The following is a 14,519-nucleotide window of genomic DNA, read 5'->3' as shown; positions in this document are numbered from 1 at the left end:
TTCCATGTTGGTATCTTACATCCAGAGAACATGAACTGACATAATCCGTAGCAAGAATGGGCTGAGAAAGCAGGCAGTAAGATAGGATTTTTGAACTGGACCATCCACTTTTCATCTGACAAAGAAGAACGCATCCCACATGGTTGTGGGGCATGGACAGTCCCTGGCACAAGGTGGCAGGAAAACTACTAAAGAGTTTACTGGTAGTAATATGGGAACACATCCCAAAGGAGGGGAATGCCCTTGCCAGTAAGACTGAGACATGTGAAAGTTAAGGAGGGAACAATGCATAATAAGGACAGTGGAGCTGGTTGGTTATTAAGTTGTATTGCCCTGCCGGGGGATAAAGCACAACCTCACTAATAATAGTTAAAGATCAAATATAAAAATCAGAAAATCTTTTCAGTGGTTTAAAAAGAGACCCTTTTCTCCCATCCTGGAAGAGTAGACACAACTGAGGAGCAAACCCAGGACTAAATAGTGGCAAAGCCTCAAAAACAATTAAATGCTTAGTCAAACAGGTCTAGTATGCAAAAGTAGTAGCTGGAAAAACCCAAGACCCATATCGGTTAAAGTCCCTGAAGATTATGGCTCTATAGACTCCACTGCAGAGACAGCCCACCACCCTCATTAGGAGTTAGCACGTGCCCCATGCAGAAAGACTCCGCAGAGGCCTCTGTGCCACCTTCCTGAGTGGCCTCACCTTGTCCCCTGGCTGCCAACCTGATAGCTAGGGATGATTCCTATATAATTGGTGGTGACAAGCTAGGACCAGTAAGAGAGGAGCTGTAAGAATGAGTCAGCATGTCCTGAGAGCCCAAAAGAGGACCTCTGTGGCTGGATTTTGAAGGTGCTTGATCAAGGGAGGAGGAATATGAGACTGTAGAAGCAAGAATAAATTGATTTGGGGGCACTCTCTTGGGACATGAGATTTAACAGTCTGGTAAGGACCCCAGGGAAGGAGCACTCTTGCTATTTAGGGTGGCCTCTAGAAGCCTGGAGAAAACTAAAGCCTATGCCAAGGAAAGCCAAAATGCTTGAGTTAGCACAGCAGGCCATAGAAGATGGGATAAAGAGGCTCAGGGAAGCAGGCATTCTGGGAGGAAGCAGCACCGCTCTTGAAGGCAGCCACTGCTACCTACAGCACAGAGGCCCTCTGCAGGGTCTTCCTGAATGGCAGATGTGCCAGCTCCTAACAAGGAGCGGTAGGCCATGTCAGCATCACATCTGGCATTCTGTGATGCCGTCATAGACCGCCAAATGGCCTACCAGAGGACTCTGCTTCATGGAAGAGCCAAGAGGTCACTTCATTTACAAAGGCTGTCAGGAATTTGCTAGTGAGAAAGGAACCAGCACCACTAAGAACTTCAGTGGTGGCTCTCCTCTGGAGGCCAGAGCCTAGGGTACCAGAGGCAGTCACAAAACTTGGCTTGTTGATAGTGATAGGGCTGATGGTTCCCCACCTAGAGACCAGGCAACAACAAGGAAGCTGAAGGAACAAAATTACTACAATGACTGGAAGGGGCAGTTGGCTGGTCAGGGACTAAAAGGAAAAGATACCAGAAAATCAGAGACCAAAAGATCCGTGGGAATGGACTTATAGTTGTGAGCACGAAGTATGAAGATTTTTGTGTCACATGTTAATGCCCATCAGAAAACATCTACCATGGAATAGGCATTAAACAACTAAACAGGCAAAATGACTTGGCAGTTGACATGAGTCAGCCTTTATCATTAACCACCTGAACATATAAGATGGATACATGCCCACAGTGGCAGAGATAAAGGCTATACTGGGGCCCAAAGCATGATCCCCACTTAGCAGGGCCAATCTAGCTACCTCCGTCTCTGAACTTCCAACCTCAGAGATTAATGTTCAGCATCCTATATGGCACTATTTCCCAAGGAGACCAACTAATCACTTGCTGGTAAGTGGACACTACACTTCTTCAAGGATCAGTGATTCATTCTCATAGGAGTAGACACATATTCTGAGTGTGGGTTTGCTTTACTATCCACAGAGTCCCAAACAGCACCACTATCCAGGGTATCACAGCATGCCTATTTCAAAGACATGGAATCCCACAAAACATAGCATGCAACCAAGGAATGCATTTCACAATTTCACATGTAGAGTCGATCCATGAGCACGGAATACATTGGTTGTATCACTTACTGCACCAGCCAGAAGCCACTGGCCTAAAAGAGCACTGGAATACTGAAATACCAGCTTGGAAGCAATTCTCTGCAAGGATGGGGCACCACTGTCCAAGATGCAGTATAGGTAATAAATCTATATGGCACTGTATTTCAATAGGAAGAATTCAGGGTCTGGGAACCAAGAAGCAGAAGCAGGAGTGGCCCCACTTCCTATCATTCCCAATGATCCCAGGGGGATCTTTGTACTTCCTACCCTCATTACTCTGGGCTCTGCAGGGTTAGAGGTCCCATTGCAAAAGGAAATGCATTCTGCCAAGGAACACAGCTTTCTTTGATACTGTATCAAAACCTGCAAAGTTCAGAGTCCTTCATTCACTTTTACTTTGGGATTTAAGACACAGGCAAGACATCACCAACTACACTTCTATGGCTCATGATTAGACAATGTGTATTACAGATATTACATGCTTGGGGTCCCCTGTACATCTGGTTCCAGCACTACTTTATAAGGTCTTGGGGTGTGAAAGGATTATCCTCTGATTTACCTGCAGGTTGCTTACAAAATAACCAGATCATTTAAACTGCCTTCCTCAAGGGCTGTATCCTGTAAAACTCCAGGTCACCAAGAGATCAAAAGAACCACCTGCTGCCTGGGGCTAGGGTTGAGTTGGTTGATGAGTCACAGTTTATCTATTTAACTCTTCCCCATTTGCCAGATATGAACGACCTACTTCCCGCCTGGCAAGCAGAAGAGGAAACACAGCACTATAATGAAATTCAGAGACCAGACTTTTAAAATAATGAGGGCCTCCTGTAATGAATGGAATGTCAGAAATTATATTCTCAATATGCAGTGGCTATAATACTATATGTTAACTAGCTAGAATTTAAATAAAAATTTGGGGGAAAAAAACAAACAATAGCAATCCAAAAGTTATTTTAGAATAAACTGTACCCCCAAAACAATTTCATTTATAGGCCTAGGGTTGGAAAGAGAAGGGTTAGGTTTCTAAAGATAAATGCCTTAAAAGCTGGGGAGTCTGGACAGTATCCTCAAAGTTGCCATTTACTTGGCAATCAGGTACATTCAGTTTTTACGTCAAAGCCATACTATGGTATGAAGGAGAGAGTTGTTGCTTTTAAGGTCCTTCCATGGAGTTTTAATTTCCTGGAATGCAAGGGAGGAAAGTTCAGGCCAACCCAGCCTCTCTTTTCTAAGAGACAGCCAAACCTCAGTGACGATCTGATTTGGGCAGCCAAGAAGTCTTGGTTTGATCTTTTGTAAGGAAAAGTTGGGACTCTGCCCAAGTCAACAGAAAGGGGAAGAAGCCGGGATGGGAATAAAGAGTGAGATGACGCCTGCCTACACACTGTGTAGGCATGTCCAGTTTGAGGCCTCCTGCTTTTCTGCTTAGTCCTTGAGCCATTGCTGAGTTACTGTTTACTGGGCTTGACATGACCATATATTCACGTACAGTGTCTCTGTAATAATGGTTTTCAAATCTCTTAGACAGAGTCTTAACAGTGACAGTGACCCTAGCTAGGGAGCAAGACCCTGTTATCTCTCCAGAACCTTTCCTGGGAGGTCTAAATCAACACCTTGCCTATCTCTGTATGCTGGACATTGGGGGAGTAACTGGGCTGGGAGCCCAGACATAGACAGCTGGGTTCAAATGGCCTGCAGAAGCTGCTTTCTCAGTAGCATATTACTGGAGAGGTAGTATGGTGTAATGGTTTCAGACATGGGTCATGAAGTCAGAGCTGCATCAATTCCAGTTCTGCCACTTACTAGCTATATAAATTCCAGCAACTTTTTAATCTCTATAAGCCACCATTTCCTCATCTTAAAAAAAAAAAAATATGAGAATGTACCTCACAAGAAATAATGAGATAATATATGTAAAGTGCTCAGTATATAGTTAGTGGTTGACATCTGTATTTTCCTTATTACCAACAGAACAATGAATTGAGGAAAAGGGAGACAGGAAGGTAACTCCTTGTCTGTGGCTCTGTTTCCCAAGTTGTATCACAGGTGCACAATTACTATATCCATTTACCTTAATGCATATTTGAAAGACAAATGAGATGACAGGTGTGAACCCCACTGGGAACAAAATACAAGACTTTTTTTTTTTTTTTTTTTTAAAGAGAAGGGAGAGATAAAGAGAGGTGGGTGGGGCAGGGAAGGGCAGAGGGAGAGCAAGAGAATCTAGAGCAAGAGAGAGAACCTTAACCAGGCACCAGTGCTCAGCCCAATGCAGGGCTCAAACTCATGACTCTAAGACCATGACCTTAGCTGAAATCAAAAGTCAGATGCTTAAACTACTGAGCCACTCAGTCACCCCAAGATAGTATCATTAAGAGAAGGCTAGGACTTGAGGAAACCCCTTTTGGGAGTATTACTTCTAAACTCCATCTTTTGGCTTTCCAAGTCTCCTAAGACATCGGAGAATTCACATTTTCTTTTTTTTTTTTTTAAAGATTTTTTATTTATCAGATAGAGATCACAAGTAGGCAGAGAGGCAGGCAGAGAGAGAGAGAGAGAGGAAGGGAAGCAGGCTCCCTGCTGAGCAGAGAGCCCGATGCGGGGCTCAATCCCAGGACCCCGAGATCATGACCTGAGCCAAAGGCAGAGGCTTTAACCCACTGAGCCACCCAGGCACCCCAGAATTCACATTTTCAACTGCCATTCAGTTATATGCTGAGATTTTAAGATATAAGTAATGATGAAATCTCATAAGCTCTTTCAGTCAAAAAAATTTAAAAACAAAACAAAACAAAAAAATACTACCAGGTGATGAGAAATGAAGCTACCATATGTCCAGACTTTGCTGAGTTAACAAGCAAAATCATAGCAGGGGCGCCTGGGTGGCTCAGTGGGTTAAAGCGTCAGCCTTCGGCTCAGGTCACGATCCCAGGACACTGGGATCGAGCCCCACATGGGGCTCTCTGCTCTGCGGGGAGCCTGCTTCCTCCTCTCTCTCTCTCTCTGCCTGCCTCTCTGCCTAGTTGTGATCTCTCTCTGTCAAATAAATTTAAAAAAAAAAAATCATAGCAAACTTCAATCTAGTCACCTTCAGTGAAAGAGAATTTTAATTGATCTAATTTTATCGGAAGTAAGACCTCAACCCCATCCCCCTGGGGGGGGGGGGGCTTACTTTTTTACCAAAATTCTCATTAAAAAGCTAACAATCTTGCAGTGTTTTGTTGTTTTTGTTGAAAAAAATAGTTTCTTTCCTTGAAGAGAATATACACAAAGTCCTAAATATTTACCAGATGATACAGATCTGCCAGTGTTTTCAGCCAAGTTTCCAAAGTTTTATGAAATCACTTCTTGGACATATTTCTAACAATCTGGCCCATGATAATTTAACTGGGGAGGACTTTTCCACCTTCTTCACATGGCCTTTAGTTCATAAGCCTCTGTGTGTGTCCAGATGAAACTCACACCCTGCAATCCTGAACACCCTTGCTCATTCAGAAGCAGTTGTTATCAATAGATAAATATAGAGAAGTTTATTCTCTGGGAACATCTATTTCCAATGAAGACACCACGTGTTCTGGCTTCAGTACAAACTTATTTTCTCAGCCTCCACTTACTCAGATCTCAACTATCTGCCCTCTTAACAAAACAACTTCTCAGAAATAAATTTCAATTCCGTTTTCTACACTAGCAATTTTCAGTTCGGGTGCCATGGAGTCAAGTACCAAGCCTGCCTCAATCAGAGTAGCTCTACTTTTATTGTTTTCTTTAAGCTTAATCATTTTATTTGAATTAAAACTTTAAAACATTTGGGGAAAAAATTTACCTTTCTGTAATTATAACCTTCAATGAAAGAAGAGAGTTCTATTACTTCAGTTACTAGAATCTTTTAAGTAATCATAGATTTAAAATGTCATATTCCCATTTAAAAATCTTTTGAAAGCATTGTATGCTTCTGAAAAATTTTAAGAAACAGGGAGGCTAGACCTCCACATCCTGTCCCAGTTGCCTGGAGGGTTCAACTGCCAAAAATCCAAGTCTTCCCCATGGGAGTTCCACATACATATCCAGCCAGGAAGGTCACATTCCATCCAGAACTCCAGAGGAAGAAAATGATCCAAAGGGGTGAGAAACCAGGCCAAACATTCACTACAGATGAAAATTCATCTATAAAGTAGCGACCCAGTTAATGAAGAGACATTATCCTCATTCTACCACGCTATTATTTTTGCGTTTCTATGTGGGTCACAGCACAGAAAAATCCACAGAGAATTTGCCAGGGAAAATATGGAAGTTATAATTGAGGATTGTTGACCCCACTTTTCCACTCAAACTGTCACATGAAGGGAAAGGTGAGACCACAGGGAGTAGCAAAACCACATTTGCCCAGACAATAGGATTTCATAGACAAGAAAATGTTTTTAAAGAACTAGGGAACTGACCTACAGTTGCTTTTACTTTTGCCAAGCAACTATATGCTTAAAGTGATAACTCTGAACTATTACCATCATTCTATAACACGGCTTTTAACACCAGAAAGTAAAGAGATTATAATCTCAGAAATAAAGGTCATTCCTTTCCTCAATAGTTCAGTTGGCTCTCTTGTACTGACTTCACAATGAAACAAGCCACCCTAGTCCCTATTTTGAAGTTAAAATTCTGTTTTGTTTCCATTTAACCAGGGAAAAGTACTTCAAGGCAATCCTAGTCAACACACTGGGCATCCAGAGGAATCAGGCCAGAGGATGCTGAGATACGGGCTCCCAAAGCAGCCTGAGTCTGAGGCCACTGGCCCTAAGCTCAGCAACTGGTGGGGAAATCCCCATGGGACAACTCCAGTTGTGAATTAAGGTTATCCAACAGAAATCCAAGTGTACCATGGCCATTCATGAGCTTTGCTATTCTCTGCCCAGCTCTGGGAGAGAGATGGAGGGGCCAAAAATGCACACGTGCCTCAGCTTTGCCAGTCAGCTTTCCAAGCTTGGTGATCCTCTTCCAGCAGATGGCAGAACACACACATAGAAAACTCCAAAACCATCCAAGTTTTCTGTCTCACATTTGGTCGCTGGTCTTATTTCTTTAAAAGCTGGGCATGAGCTAGAAGAAACTTTGCAGATAAAAAGCCCCACCCACATTCCATCCCTAAATCCTGTTTACACAGTGCTTTGCTCTTCACAGACAGGCTGGAACTCTTTGCAAATAGAAGGACCACAAAGTCAAGAAAGCCCACCAATAAACTATAAATACTAGGATCAACATGTTCTTGCTGTTAGAGAGCCCAGCATATATCTTGTGCATTTTTAAAAATTTCTAAACCCAATCCAAGTTTTCATTAACCCTCATCACATGTGTTTATACAGGTAGACAGTAGGAATGAATTATCTTTTCTAAAGAAGCCAGTGGCTTTTACATTGCCTTGTTCTAAGGAGAGAAGTCACATAAGTATTCAAAGGTAATTACACAATAGGTCAAAAGAACAGCCAAGAAAATCAAAAGGGTATCTCTCTCCTACAGTGTTTTCACAAACACAAAATCCATTTCAAGGTGAAAAAATATTTCCTAAAATGCACTCTAATTGAATATTTTAGGCACAGTAGTAAGTAAGTAGGTCACTTGCTCTCTAGGATTCAAAGAATATCAGCCTGTGGAACTCCATTTCTATCCTGAACAGGAAAGTTAAAGGGAAAGCACCATAAAACAAGAAAATCCACCCCCACAAAGTTCTTTACAGCAGCAGCTGAGGGTCAGGTGTATGATCTACAACCAGGAGTTCTGTAGATAATTTCCAAAACTTAATTGATTATAAAAGTATAAGGAATTGTGCTTCCTCCAAAATCCGCAACAACCACATCCACGCCACCACCCTCCCTTTTAGGTATTTTCTAGTCAGAAACTGAACCCAGGAATAAATGCCCCAGAAACATTCTTTAAATAGCCTAAAGTTGGTTGTCAAACGGCACTCCTTCTCCACGGTCCCTCTCTTTTTTTTTCAGTGTCTAATCGGTCCTGGTCCTACCCCAAACAATTGCCCAGTGTTCTCAGGGGTGCTCCACGCCCTGTGCTCTCCTGGATGCTATCTGCCATGCAAAATAGAATGTTAGAGCTAGAAAGCATCTGCTTCTACAGACGAGGAAACCTCAGCCCTGAAAAATTAACTCCCTTGCCAGTGCCAGATTTACAACTCCACCCCTCAGCAGCCTCATCCCTTGAAGTCTTGTTAGACTTCATTTTCACCAGAAAAGAAACATCAGGCCAAAGCAGCTGGCTTCATGACTAGTTCTCTCAGAAAGCTCATCTTTAATGAACGAGGGGTTCGAGTTTAGAAATTTCAGAAAAGATTGGTTGGAACAGACACAATTTTGAGCAGTAGGTACTTTCCATGTCCTCAAGTCACATTCTGCCCAGAAATAAGTCCTCCTGAGAGGACTGAGCTGTGGTGACCTGTCCCTTGGCAAATGTAAAGAATGTAAGCTTCAAGAGGGCAAGGACTCTGTTTTATTCATATCCGTATCCCTAAAACCTGAAACAGACACTTGCACTGAATAGGAACTCGACAATAAGTATTTGTTAGATGAGCAAAATAAAGGAAGGAAGCAGCCTTCCCTGCTCTCTGTAGTCCATCTCTACCTTCCTTTTGCTCCCGGTTGTACTTAAGTCTGGTTCCTTTGATCAAAATTCTGTTGTCAGGTAATATGTATCAAGCATTTACATGCTAGTAGCCTTTAAACTGCTGCTTGGAGTGTTTGGAATTTCAGTTTCACAAAAAGCCTTTGGCCCCTCTGCAGGCCCAGACTCAGTCAGCAATGGAAAGCCTTTGTGGCCAGGCCCCATCCATCCTCCTCTCCATGCAGGAGGCCCAACTTCAAATTCTTTTGAAGAATGGCGAATTGTTCACAGGAAGAACTCCCTTCCCTAGTGATCTCCTGATACACTCCTGCGGCTCCCCTTAGCTTTCCCATCTTTGTAAAATAAGCCAAACCCCTATCTTCCTGCTCTCTCTCTCTTCCTTTCTCACCTATCAAAATCTAGAGGAGATGCTGCTGTTGCGTATTTAGCTCAGCCATACTGTTACATAAATGCAAGCCGCCTGCTTCCCCAGCTCACTTTGTGAAGACCAAACGCTTCATTGCATTAACCAGGAGCCCATCCTCACCCTGTCACACACTAGGGGGTGCTGTTGCTATGTACAGATCCCAGGAGCTTGAAACAAGATGAAGGACGTGTGTGACAGAGCTTTCAGGGTCCTGGGAGACATTTCTAGTTGGGCCTCTTGCACAACGCTTCTGCAAAGTTTCTCAGAATCAAAGGCCATTACACCCCCTTGAGCTACATAATTCCGGGGTAAAGCCTACACACGGTGTGATGGAAAGGGAGGGCTGAAGATGTCCAAACTAAAGGCTGTACTCTACGACTCATTTAATACACAGGCTCACATAACAGTATTCATGACAACTGCTGGACATTAATAATTAACCCTCACTCACCACTGGAGAGGAAAATTCTGTTCAGACAACCAAGGGGCAAACATTGTCAGGCAGAATTAGATGTATGGGAGGCAACCAGAACAGCCGGGAAACACTTGAGTTTGTCCCTGCTTTTCACAATCATCTTTCCTGGTATGTGATGTCTAAGACTTTGGGAATGAAAGCTTCATACACAAACAAATGAATATCAGCCTCTCCCAGCCCCCAGCTTGGCTCTTGCACAAAGCTTGCAGGCTGCCAGAGAAGCTTCTCCGGCCTCAGTTAACTCTTTGCTTGAATGACAGCAAACCTGCACTGCAGGAAAAGCTCTCTCAGACAGCAGAATGCCTTTTCAAACTTCTGAACAAACCATCACGACAAAGAGTATCTTATGGGGTTTGTGGGTTTTTTAATATAAATTGAGAAAAAAAAATGTGTATTTGAACAAAGTTCTCTGAATGAGACTCACACCTAACAGTATGAACATTAAACATTCCCACACAGAGAAGAATGGATCTGCACCAAGGGAAATAACTCTGGTATTAATCCAAGGAGAAACAATCCCTCTCACCCTCCCCCCACCCCAAGCTAGGGTTTCACACCCTTTGTTGGTTCACACAAATGCTAATGAGCAACAACTCACCAATGCTAATGACTAGAACTCTCTTTGGCTCCAAAAACAATCCAGCCAAGCTAGAAACTTGAAGAATCCCAAAGTGGTTCAAGAGGGAATCAGCCAGTCTGAGGTACCATTTTAGGGCAAACAGACTGGTTTCCTTTTTGCTCTGAACTCTGTTCCTAAAAGGGATAGATTCCATTCTATGGATGCATCAAACTTTTAGACAAAATGCAAAAAATTTCAAATCCCAGCTTTTGCTGCAACAACTAGCCGGACATTTCAAGGAAACTTCTAAGAAAAGTGACTCTCAACCTAATTTCTGCTCTCACATAGCCAAAAGACACACTTCCTCCCATCAGTTACCAAGGCTGACTACTGCAGTATTACTTAACTAGGACCGTTAGGGAACAGATCAGAATGGGTAGGTTGGGGGATGTGATATGGGGTAAAATTTGAAATAAGGCTTACTCTGAGAAAGCCACTCTGAATGGTCCCCTAGCGGGGTTAGCACAAAACACACCAATACATTCAGTAAGGTCCTGATAAACAATGGATGAGCATTTCTGGTCCTAATCCCCTGAAGTTTTACTCTTTAAAATGAAAAACACAAAGACAAACCCTTGTCCCTGTTGCTATCCACAAACCTTCATAAACAAAATGCTTGAAAGGTAACAGCACAAAGCGAGTTTTAATTTAACATTATCAGTTACATTTTTTGACATGTGTTTTACAATCATTCCCGTGATTTCCTAATTCCAACAATGAAAATGGCATCTTGCCTTCTTAGTAAATCCAGCAGGAATCTCAACCATGTTTGCCCATTAGATTCACCTGAAAAGACTGAGTGTCCTTGCCTTCACACCTCCTTAATGGGTTCACCATGTTTTTCACTGGCTCAGGTGAAACCTGGGCATCATACTTCTTTAAACTTCTCAGGTGTAGAGCCAGGTTGATAATCACTAAACTGATGAAGCCAGGCCCACCAACTGAATGTATTTAACTGTCTTCTTTGAACTTCCCCGTATCTGAATTTTATCCTGCAAAATGAAGTTAATCAAGAGTTCTCTCATCTGAATATAGTGAAAATAAAGCTATAATCATAAAGAACTTTGTGGTAATGAAAAAAGAAAATAGGCACTTTTATCTTTCTGTTTGAAACCAATTGTTGGCACTGCTAACGAAGCCACAAGAAATTTGTAATCTGAGGTAGAAATATATTACATCTCCTTCCCAAAGAATTTATTGCATTGCAGAACTTATTAGCATTAAATTCAAACGAAGAAGCAGCAGAGAAAGAGAAGGGATGTGAGAAGGATGCATCATGAAATCTAAATGCAGGTCCAGATGGTGGAGGAGAGGCTTAAATCCCTAGTCCTGTGGTTCAAACACAGCAAACACACCTGGGAAAGAAGTAATTAGTGTCAAGGCCACCCTGCCTGCCTCTCCTTTGCTTCCCCACCGCTACCACCCCTCCTCCCTGAAAGGCCAATGGACCTAGTGAGGCTCCTGACTGAAACCACGCAGATCCCCTCTGTCCTGAATGGTAGAGAGCAGTCAGCCCCTCAGTGCTGGCAGAGGTTAAGCGGACGCAGATCCTGTTGTGGTCTAAAACATGACTCAGCACCAAACACAATCCTGGTAGAGAATCAATACACTAGAATAGTCCTAGAAATTAGGACTCTCTCAGTCCCAACTTGGCTTCAGAAGAAGAGGCCAAGTGGTCCCCTTCAGCTACACAAGTTCTGAGCTGGCAAACTTCACCTTCTCAGAAACAGAATCACAGACCCGCTTGGCTGGCAGAGGATGGCACATCTCCGCTCACTCCCACCTACAGCGTCACCATGACAGCAACATAGCTGGCTATGGAAGGACAAAACATAAGAAACACCTTGCATAATCAAAGATACACAGGTGACTTGCATGGACCTGTGCTGGAATTTCACACGGGCAAAAGTCTCTCGCTCCTTCCAAATGTATTTTTAATGACCTAATTTGGTCAGGATTTTGGTGATACAGCTTAGCAACTGGCATAAGTAACTTCCCTGCCCCTTCCTGCAATATACCCACAACCCTTGTTTCAACTCTTTTCTCAACCCTTCTCAGTCAGGGCAAACCCCAGTTTTCAGTTTCCTAAATGGGGCCTGGGCCGCCACAATGATTTTTCACACAGTCATCTCAAATTCTCACTTCTGGAAGGCTGAAGCAGGCTTCTAATAACCAACCCGTTATCCAGCACATACTGTGTTCTAGGCTCTTATCTCAACTTCGTCTTCACAACAATTTATAAGATAGATGTATTATCCCTATTTTACAGGTAAGGCAATAAGAGCACAAAGAAACTGAATAACCCCTGCCCAAGGTCACACAATTAGTAAGCAATACAGCCGGCTCTGAACTCAGGTTTGTCTAATCCTAAACTCATGTTCTTTAAAATAATAATGGGGGGTCCTTACCTAGCACTATGTGCCAGGCACTGGTCTAAACACTCTTCAAATCTAACTTATTTAATTTTCACAACAAATCTAGAAGAGAGGTACTATTTTTACCACTGCCGTTATTATGCAGATGAGAAAATTGAGGAAGAGTGAGATTCAACAATTCCTAAAGTTTCCAAGTCCCTAACTGGTAGCACCAGGATTCAAGCAGGCTGTTAAGTATTCAGGCCGTAAGCACAGCACACACTGCCCCCTCATTTTCCCTGTAACTTTCTGCATTCATTCATTCAAATGTTGTGTACACAGCCCTCTTCTATGCACCTGACATCTTGCCAGGTATCGCAGAAAGAGAACTAGTAATTGACACCTTCCCTCAGAGTACAGCAGTCTAGGTGGGCAGGATCAGCAAAACTATGTTAAGAAAGAAGGACATTAACAGAATTTGAAGCCAGGAGCACTATAACACGCAGGGGGACCTCACTGAGCACTGCGAGTGAGTTGAATTTGGAGAGGTGGAGGGAATGATCCAGGAAGGGGGGGTGGTTAATATGAGCAAAGGTAAAAATAAGAAGGAGCACTGGGGAGAAGAGAAGGACCCCACACACACACACACACCACACACACACAAAGCCAGATTCTCTATTGCTGTTTTATGTATTCATTATCTCATTTAATCTTCATGGCAAACCCTTAAGACATCTTCATTTAGCAGATAAAGAAAATGAGGTGTAGAAAGTCCAACAACTAACTCAGTCACACATCGGCCAAGGAAGAGAGCTGGGTTTGTCTGCTTCCAACACTCCTCCTCTAAACTGGGAGCCTCTTTTGCATAGGTGAACACAAACTTATAAGGCCAAGGAGTCAGGCAAAGCACCAGCAAAGCCAGGCAGCATCTAACCATTCTGATTTCTAGATCCCTTAGGGCAACTAGAGCTCTTTATCTTCATCCCAGACCCCAGGGGAGTATGTGCTTTTTCAATGTCAAAGCCTCTCCCTTTGTACTCCCACTCCAAACAAGCTCCCTTTCTATAGACCGACATAGGACTTGCCTTGTCCAAATAGAGAGTAGGCCTCTAGAGCCTGCTGAGGGCCTCGCTGAGGACAAGCTGTCTGCTGTTGGGGCCCACTGGTGGAGACACAAACTAGGCCTGGGGAACCTCAAGAGTCCCCTAACTCAGACCCCTCAGTTTGGAGGAAAAAATGGAGACCCAGAGAGAGAAAGGGAGGGAGTCGCTAAAGGCATTCTCTCACCCCACCACAAACAAAACAAAACAAAACCCTAAGCTCCATGAAAGTGCTTTGGCAAGTGGAGGTCTGAAATTCCTGCAAAAGCTTGGAGAGAAGGTAACTAAGGTTCTGCCTTCCTTCAGAGTCAGTCTTTAAATGCCGGTGCTGCTAAGACTAAAAAGAGCAAAACTGTTTTCTCAGCAAAGTTCAAGCTTGACTCAAATTTTGTGTTGTCAGGATGAGGGTACGGGTGGAGGGGTATCTAAATGTGAATCATCAGCTCCTACTCAGCAAGCTGGGGACTGCGATGTTTTGGGAAAGCACGCCTTCTTGAGACCCTGGGTTTGCTCTTCCCTCCGCAGGAAAAGCAGGCCCTGATGTTCCATCGCCCACCTACAGCCTCTTACAGCCTTTTATAGCACCCACAGCCTCTAATAGGAGCAGAGGAGTCGTGATGCTTCTGCCATTTTTCCCTTAGGTGGCTGACTACCCAGCCTTGAAGGAGTAGACCCAACCAGAGCAAAAGAGAATCTGCTATCCAAACAGCAAAAGCAGCACCCACTGCATCACTGTCAGAATGTTTAAAATGTATATCAAGATCATTATTCATCAAACTTTCCCTCTGGGAACAG

This window comes from Martes martes (genome assembly GCF_963455335.1).
Source record: "Martes martes genome assembly, chromosome: 7".
In the NCBI taxonomy this organism is placed as follows: Eukaryota; Metazoa; Chordata; class Mammalia; order Carnivora; family Mustelidae; genus Martes; species Martes martes.
The sequence above is the reverse complement of the archived record's forward strand: the minus strand, read 5'-3'. Positions refer to the sequence as shown.